At 52.3% G+C, this 9,322-nt stretch overlaps 1 protein-coding gene across 5 annotated transcripts in view; it reads right to left on the reverse strand.

Annotated features, from left to right (window-relative positions):
• Lingo1 (leucine rich repeat and Ig domain containing 1) overlaps positions 1-9,322 on the reverse strand; it is a 163,211-nt gene that overhangs the window by 59,217 nt on the left and 94,672 nt on the right. For 4 of the 5 annotated variants that reach the window (XM_026779143.1, XM_026779141.1, XM_026779142.1 and 1 more), the window contains one exon: positions 8,314-8,472. The gene's annotated coding sequence lies outside the window, so the exon portion shown is untranslated. Of the gene's footprint in view, positions 1-8,313; positions 8,473-9,322 lie in introns of those variants that run through there. The other variant, XM_026779138.1, reaches the window with a different exon arrangement.

Below are 9,322 nucleotides of genomic sequence, written 5' to 3' on the forward strand. Positions count from 1 at the left end.
GAGGGAGGGGGAGTGAGAGACAGAGGGGGAGAGAGAGAGAGATGGAGGGGGAGAGAGAGAGACAGACGGGGAGAGAGAGAGAGATGGAGGGGGAGAGAGAGAGACAGAGAGAGAAACAGAGAAACTGGGCACTGACTCCCATGCCCACATCATAGGCCTATCTGGTTTCGAACCCTACCAGGGGTGCTGTAAACTGTGGTGTCATTTGTAAAGCATCCTGCAGGGATGGGATGTGTTGGGGACTGGGTGGGCATGGAGGTTGTTTACAGTGAAGATGCCCCTGGAGCAAGGGACCTCAGGGATCTGGGGACAGGGCTTCAGGAAGACAGCTGTGAACTGACAACTTTTGTGGGATGCAGCCATCCAGCCCGGCAGGACCAAATGGTATCCCAACACCTTTTAAATCTTAGTTTATGTGTGTGGTGTTTGCGTGTGTGTCTATAACCACATGCCTGCTGTACCCTTCGAGGTCAGAGAAGGGTGCTGGATTTCCTGGAGCTAAAGTTATAGAAGTTGTGAGCTGTCATGTGGGTGCTGGTTGGAATCGAACCTGGGTCCTCTGGAAAAGTGACCATTGAGCCATTTCTCTAGTCTAGCATCCCACCCTGTTTTTGGTAAAGGACAGACTACCCTGAACAACAGAGATACTAGCAACAGCAATGACAACTCTTTTCTTCCCTGGGCTTTCCCTACTTGGGTAGAAAATCCAAAAATTCAAGATTAGTGACTTTTGTGAGCATAGGCATTTTCACCCGCTGCAGACCTGAGAACTCTCAGACTCAAGGACCGCACAGTGACACTCAAACTCACGGGAGGTACCCAGATGGGCACGGGTTGGAGCTGTACCCTGATCGAACTCACGGGGGGTGCCCAGATGGGCACGGGTTGGGAGCTGTACCCTGAATTCACCGTGTATTCTGCTTCTGATTCCTGGCTAGGGGTGTTGAGAGGAGATTTTCCCCGGGTCAGGTTTCAGGACTGGCTTGGGGTTAGAGCAGCCGGGCTGGGTCAGCTCATACTACAAGCAGCTGAGCATTCTTGCTCAGGGTCTTCATCTTGGACTTCATGGTCTGGTTGATTCTCAGAGACTGGGCCATGATGGGTGAATGGGTAGGCTTGCAGGAAGCGCCTGATCAGAGTGGCCTCAGGAGAAGCCCCAGAGAACACCCTATCTGCTCTTCTTTGATTTTTTTTTTCTTTCTGGCAGAATGGCTTTAATTCAGTCTGTAAAGGTTTGAGACAAAAAGCAGAGGACAAAGGTTCAAGGCAAATGGTGACAAGATTCCTGGGGGACTGAGGACATACAGATGGGGTTGACAGTGGAGAGACAGGAGGAGGCAAAGGCAATGCTGACAAAAGGCATAGGGGAAGCCATTGCCAGCACTGTCATCCCCGCCGTCATCGCCGCCAGATGTACCAATGAGCCCCCGTGTTAGGCGTACTGATTCACACTGCCCACAGACACCCGAGGAGGTGGGCACTGTGATCGCACCACTCTCAGAATGGAGGACAGAAGGACAAAAGGATGAACCGTCTCAGAAGAACAGAGCCACACATCAAACACAGGCTCCTTCATTGTCCTTAAGAGTCCCTGATGATTCCGGTTGGTCACATTAGAAAGGAGAGAAGGCCACAGCGGGAATTCTGTGTGGAGGAGGCTGGGTCAGAGTTACCTAAAGAGCAACCTCTTTGCACTTTAGTAACTCTATGACCTTCCATGAGTAAAATAATGTCTTATGTTCCTTATGGGAGAACCAAGTTTCCTATAGTAATAGGGGAGAGAGAAGAGTGGGGTGGGGAGAGGTAAAACATATACTCTAAAAAAGTAGACACCCTCCCCAACCAGGCCATAGAACAGATGTGACACCATCCAGAACCTCTAAGCATGTGCATGAAGCATGCACATGTGTACAAGTATGTGCTTATATGCCTGTGCCCTGCAGAGTGCGTCGTCCTGTCCCCTGCAGGTGTGGTGGCACCAGTCACGCGGTCTCCAAGCCGATCACCATGCTAGACCTCTTTCCCTGCCACTATCACATCCTGTCACCATGGCCACTGAGCTTGAGAAGAAACTCTTCAAGCTCAGCCTCTCCCTCATTCTCCCATCTTGTCTGGCACAAGGGTCTCAGTTCCAGCCAGAAGGACCATCCCAGTCACACCTGACCTTGTCCCTGCTCCCCTGAAAAAGCCTTACTGGAAATCTCTCCAAGCCAGACGTGTGCCTCAGAGGCCCCGAGAAGCCTGACAGACTTGACTAAATAAAGATGTAAGGCCTCTACATGGCCAGAGATGCCAGAAACGGAGCTAAAAAGACAAACGGCTGGCTAGGGAGAATATTTCCAACACAAGCAACAGACAAAAGTCTGACCGTTCCTAATGTGCTAAAAGCTCCTTTATATCAATAAGAAAAAGGCAAAAGGAGAAGAAAAAAATGGGCAAAAGATCTAAACAGTCAACTCACAGAGGAAGACGTGCTTGTGGCCAATCACCACATGAAAAGATGGCCTCATTGGGAAGGCGCAAAGTGAGTGCTGGAACCACAGCGAGGCGTTTTTTCTAGATTGGCAAAAATTAACAAGACCGACTGTGTTGGGTGTGGAAGGTGGAGGGCAGCAGCTCCCCTCACCAAGGATGGGCAGAAGCAGGCCTTATCTTTCAGAAGAGCAATGGAGCTGTCAAAACTTAATGTCTGCACCCCCCTCCCTGCAACTCCACCCTAGAAATCCATCCTAAGGAACTGCCTCTGTGTGTCAGTGAGATACATACACCAGGCTAGTCACGGAGGCATTGTTTGCAAGAGTGAAGGATTGGAGACAACCTAAGTATCCATCAAGCAGGGACTGGTTACATAAATTACACTGAGTCCAAACAATGGAATATTAGGCGACGATTAAAAAGAACCCATAGACTGGTGCTGTGATCTTGACAGATGCTCCCATACACTGGTAACGACAAATGGGGCTTGCAGAATGATGTACAGACATGATCCCATTCCCTTTCTAAAATAATACACAATAAATGCGTTTGTAAAGCCAGAGGTAAAGTTCTAGAAGGAGGCACACCTGACCAATGGCAGGGAGGTACTAGCAGAGAAGGCGTGGGGAGAGGGAGGCTTTCTCGTGTGAGGACACTCCTTCATGGCTGCAGCTCTTTCCTGTCAACCATCTTTGGTTTCTCCCTGGCAGGTTCTCTCCTGTCTGTGTGCCTCACCTAGTCCCCTTTCACGCTGCTGCTCTTACGTCCCTATCTTCTGAAATCCCTCCTAAATGCCACCCCCAAACACCTTCATCAGGCCATGCAACAGTAGCAGTGTTCGGAGGGCATGCACACTGTGTCCTGAGTGCACGGCGGACCTGACGCCGTACTGACTCCTCCGTGTTGCCACCATCTGCAGCAGGCCTGCCGTTGCCTCTTTAGGAGAAGAGGAAAGCTAAACACAAAGATGTTGTAGGATCTGCTCATGCCACACAGCCAGGATTAGGAAAACAGGGAATGGAGCCCAGACACTGCCCTGGGTAGCTTCCCACCTGTCTCAGCAGCCCAAGCAGGGACCCCTTGGTTCTGGGCCTGCTGTGCCTTAAGGCTTGCCCAAGAGCCCCTGATGCCATTTGTCTCGATGCTTCTCCCCACAACTGGGCCTGGTAGGAGGGTGTGCAGGGAAGTTACTGAAGCAGGAAGCCTGGAAGCTGTAGGGGAGGGGTTGAACCCTGTTACAGACCCACTATGAGGGACCCACTGAGCCAGGACAGAAGAGAAATCACAACACAAGAAGAGGGGATAATGGGTGTGAAGGAACCTCAGCTACCTCTTGTGTACCTACTGTGTGGTAGGCTCAGGGGACTACTTGGCTACGACACCAGGGACAAATGATACCCTCCACTCCTCAAGTGGCTGATAGATCAGAAGAGAGTGCCCAAGAGCCCAAGAGGTAGGCAGGCAATAGCTGTGAGATGGTGCCCACGGGAGGTGCCTGGTGCTGTGTCTGCAGTTAGGGGCCATGAAGGAAGAAGGCATCCGGGCCCAGTGTGGAAGGCTGCTGGGGGGGTGTGTGGGAGAGGACGAGGAAAGGCTCTCCCATAGCTGGAACACCAGAGCCAGGGCTGGCTGGGAGGAAAGGCATGCAAAGCCTCAGGGAACAACGCTGATTCTGACTGGAAAACAGGCAGGGTAGGAAGCCATGGGGATATGGCGGAGATGCTAGGGAGCCTTGGAGAGGGCAATGGTGGAGAAGAACTCTGGGAAGGAAGGGGTACCTTGATGGAGGATCTGACTTTAGCCCAGGTCTTGACCTTCTCACCCATGGACCTGGCTTCCCAGACAGCAGAAGGTTAGAAGAGACCATTGAGGGCAGGTGGACCATCTGGATACTCTTGTTCCCTGGGGTGCCTGCTGTGAGGAGCCAGCTTGGGCAAGTACCTGCCCTTCAAGGCCCCCACCCAGGGAAAGAGTGAACTATCTCTTTAGGGAGAGAACTCAAGATAATGTGATCTCAGACTCTGTCCCTTAGTGTGATATTGGAGGTAGGCCACTGTACCCCTCTCTTGGCTTCCCTTTTCTCAGATGGGTGGCTTCTATACTCCTAAATGTTCAGGGATGGGCATGGATGAGGGAAACAGAGATGAGGGGATGCAGAGGTGTGGGATCTGGGAGGCAGAGGGGGCAGAGGAGGGGGATACAAGGCCCTTCAGCTCTGGCTAGTGCCATGCTCTGAGCTATGGTCAGATAACTCCATGCCCCATGCCTGCCCAACTGAGGCTTCCTTCACTTCCCCAGGCCAAAGACCCAGCTCTGGGTGTCAGCCTGATCGCCCAGGCTCTCTGATTGACTCCCTCAGGCCTGCTAGTGCCCAGCTGTGTCCTCCATGTGGTAACAAGAAGGTACTTGACCCCCTGCTCTCAGAGTGAGTGTATTCCAGTGTGCAAGCCTGGAGGCCACAGGCCTAGCACACGCCAGCCTGACCTGGCAGTATCCAGATGAACATCACCACACAGTACCCTGCCTGTCCCCAAGTCGTCTAGGAAAGGAACACACATGGCTTCTTAGTAAAGGTGTCACTACCAGCCCAACATCAGACACACCGCCAACCCTCCCACACATGAGTACCTTGGCTCCCTGGGAGCTGAGGGTCACAGCTGGTCCTGAGGAAGAGTCATTTTCCTGGGGCCCCAGTCTCTCACAGGTGCCTTCCTCCTCATCTTCCTTTCCTTGCTACCCCCACCTCTGGCTCTCCTACCCGCTCCAAGCCAATGCTTTAAACACAGATCCATGAACCACCCCAGCCCCAAGGCCGCCCCCACCCTGGCTCTGATCACTTAGTCCTATTGTTCCTGTTTATATTTCACCTCCCCCACTAGCCCTGTGGGCAAGGACCACGTCTGATTCATCTAGGCCATTCTGAGCAGGGTCTGGCACGGGAGTCCTGCCCACAGGCGACAGAGCTGGCAGTGGGGACAGACAAACAGGGCCACTCAGTCCTCCCACCCCCAGCACCCGTTCCTCTGCTGGGAGATGCAGCACAGTGGTTGGCTCACATATGGCTGCAGCCAAACCACTTGCCCATTGCTTAGGGGCAATATATCCTGCCTCTGGCCTAACCAGTCTTTTCTGAGTTTTTCTACTCTGGAGAGACCTATCCAATATCCACTCCACACAACTAAGGTGTCATTTCCAGACTGCCGTGCCCACCCCCCATGGGCAGAACCCAGCGAAAGTGGCTTCAGGGGGAAACATGTCCCTGACAACATAACAAAGAGGACCAGCCTTCTGGAACAGATGCCCAGGCACAGGGCTCTACAGGTCACCGGCGCCAGCCTGAGCCCCAATCCACTTAGCCTTATCCACTCTCCTTCCATATTAATCCACTTCCTGTCAGCACAACTGGTTCAGCGCTAACCTGGGTCTGGCTGGACATACAGAAGGTACCACCCTCAACGCTTCTGCTGGAAACCCTCCTGCTTTTTTAAACCTGCTTTGCTAACTCTCTTCTCTTATCATCACATGGCTCCCTGTGGGCTCTTTGAAGGTGGTATCCCCAGTTCCTTGGGCCTGAGGCTCAGACCTGGCCCTCCCCCAGCTCAGAAACAAGCACTGATTGGGTGAGTGGCCTGAGCAGGCATCACTTTTGAGGGCAGCTGTGCCGGGGCAGGGGATGCCACCACCTTGAGCCCCTTCTTACTTAGCCAAGTCCCCCACTGTCTGCCGGTTGCTCTCAAGCATGGGGTCAAGTTGGCTTGCTGGCAAGACACACAGCTCTCATTTTAATTAATTAAAGAAAAATCTAATCACTGCATTAAACTTCTCATTACTCCACTTGAATACCCGTTAAGTAAATTTAATTACCAGAGGATTGGGTTTCCAGCCTCTTTCATTAGCTTCTGATAAGTCAGGGAGGGAGGAGATGGCTGGGAGCAGAACAATGCTTTTCTTAAGCCACAGAGGGCAGGGTGGGCACTGGCCAGGGCCCCCACGGTCAGGCTCTGGTGTCTGTCTCCTGGACATGAGCCTGGACCTGGGTTGGGGACACCCTCTTCCCAGGCTCCTCTGGGAAGGTCAAGGCTGACCTTTGTCTGCAGTCAGCGGTGGGGTTCACTTCCAGCCCCTCCTGGCTATCTGAGCCCCACCTCTTTCCGAAAGAGTTCAAGGGACATCAGCAGCACAGCTTCAAAAGAAAAAACCAGGACAGCGAATAAAAGGAGTGAAGGCAAAGCCAGGAGCAGGTTTATTGAATGTTTGTTTCCTGATGGCTTAGCAGAAAATGCTACACCTTGTCTATGAGCTCCCTGGCAGTCAAAGCAAACAGAGCACTAGGCTTTGGCACTGATACAGTAACCAATGAAGTGTTTGTGAGGAAATGCTGCCTGCATCTCTGTCCTCCTACAAAGAACATGGACCCTTGGAGATAGCTGCTGGCTGGAACAGCAGACAAAGACTCTCTGGAAAAGAAGACCTGAAGTGGGCCTTGAACAGTGGACCAGGGTGGAGAATAAGGAAGGACATAGGAAGGGCAGGAAAGAGAAGAGCTGCTGGGGACCAGGCAGAGGGGACAGCACCCCATCTTCCAGGGTCGGAGAGCCCTGCAGCAGCCCGCTGCTCCCCTTCTCCAGAGAAATACCCTTCAAACGGGCACCCCCTGCTTGAGCAATGCTGGGCCCTGTGGATGGCTAATGCCTGACTGATGCGGAGTGGGGAGCCTGGCTCCTTATGCAGGCGTGGTTCTGAACTGTGCTGCAGGACCAGTCAGACTTTACCCAAGAACATCCCCCAACAGACTCCCATTTCACTTCAACCTCAGCAGATCTACAATCTACTCTCTACAGATCTCATGCATACAAAACCTTGGCTGAAGCCCTGCTTGTGGGGATTCTGACCAACACGCTTCCCCAGTGGATCCCAAGTATGAAGAAAACATGGATGTCTCAAACATCCCCCGAAACAGGAAGGGGAAGAGAAAGAGAGTGTCCTGAGCTCTTGCCAGATATCAGGTAGCTCTTTTGGTGGCCCTGCCAGATGAGGAAGCTAAACTCAGAGAAGAGGGCTAGGGATTCATCTGAGGCCCCACGGCATGTTCATGTCCATTTCGTCTGGCTTCAGGCTGTCCAGTTGGGGTAAAAATCTGTCTGAAATAACCATTTGTCTTTGTCTCTTTCAGTTGTAGAGTCTCGCATCTCCTGCAGCAAGGTTTTGAGATTTCTCTGAGGAACAACCTTCTCTCTGCCCTGGTTCCCTGACTGGGAAAGGTTGGATCCTAATCCCCTAGACCATCAGCGTCTTCAAGACCCACAGTCCCAGTTAAAGGCTCAGAATGGTCCAAATTCTACCAATGAGGACCAAGTGGTCAATGCTAGAGCTTTAATTGTTTCATCATGAAAGCAGATTTCTATCTTCAACCCCAGACTTAAATCTAGAAATACATTGACTCAGATTGTGTCAAATGCCATGAAGAGTGGCCCAGATTGTGTCAAATGCCACGAAGAGTGGCCCAGATTGTGTCAGATGCCACGAAGAGTGGCCCAGGTTGTGTCAAATGCCACGAAGAGTGCAGCCACCACCCAGAAAGAGGCATAAGGGACACAGTCAGAAGTCAGAGTCTTCTCACAGTGTCTGAACGGCTGAACCAAGCTTTGCCTGAAGCTCGTCCTATCACTAGGCACTGGCTATATGAGCTGATAACTACATTTCTTTGAAACAGGGTTTTCCCAACCCCTACTTATAATTCTGATAAGGATCATTCAAAAAGGGTCCTTTCTCCTCCAGGGCCAAGAACACTCAGGTATCCCAAGAGCTAGGGTGCAGGGGTGATTGGGGTGCACCTACCGTAACTGTTGTAGTGTTTGACTGAGTACTGAAGCACGAGGGGCCCCTCAGACCAGGTAGGGACAGGAATCAGCTTGAGGCTGGTCAGAGCCCCAAGAGTTGGGCAGGAGGCCGTGCAGCCCACAGACTCAAGACAGCCAGAACATTGCCTTAGGATCCCTAGAAAAGAGGAGAATCGAGAGTGAGTTGTAGGGGCCTTATGAGGGACAGAGGGGTGGAAGATGGGAAGTGGAGCGGCAATGTTGGACTAACAGCTAATCTGAGGTGAGATCAGCCAGGCTTGTCTTCGCTTCCTTAGCCTGGCATCTTACCCCTACTCCTAGGTTCCCAGGTGGTAGGAAGGCCTCTAGTCAAGGGTTCCCCCTGAAAGAAGGAAGAGATGAGCCAGGGCTCCTCACACCCTCCTGTGTGAACAATCAGAAGGCTACGGGCTGTACCTTCACACTACTCTAGTGACCCATTCCTAGCTGGGGGCCACCTGAGGGGCCCCCACCCTCTGTCTCACCTTCTCCAAGTGGAGACTGGCTGAGAGATGGGGTGTAGTGACCACACACAGAGACCCTTCCAAATCATCCCTTCTTCAGGATGCTGGCTTTAAGGTCAAAGATGTTCCATTTTGTCCTGGCCCTTTAAGAAGATCTAAAGACAGAGGCCCAGACTCATAGGGTCACAGCCTACTAGGGCTCACTAGGGCTCACTAGGGCTCACTAGGGCTCACTAGGGTTCACTAGGGCTCACTTGGGCTCACTTGGGCTCACTTGGGCTCACTACGGCTCACTAGGCCCCGGGAAGGACTGCCAGACCTGTATGCCCAACAGAATTTTCTGCACTGAGTAAGGTTCTGCATGTGTGCCGTCATACCCAATGTGGTAGCCACCGGCCACCCATACATATAGATATGAGGATAGTGAAGCTGGTGTGTGTATGTGTGTGTGTGTGTGTGTGTGTGTGTGTGTGTGTGTGAGAGAGAGAGAGAGAGAGAGAGAGAGAGAGAGAGAGAGAGAGAGAG

The sequence above is a fragment of the Microtus ochrogaster genome, chromosome 5 (assembly GCF_000317375.1).
Source record: "Microtus ochrogaster isolate Prairie Vole_2 chromosome 5, MicOch1.0, whole genome shotgun sequence".
Taxonomy (NCBI): Eukaryota; Metazoa; Chordata; class Mammalia; order Rodentia; family Cricetidae; genus Microtus; species Microtus ochrogaster.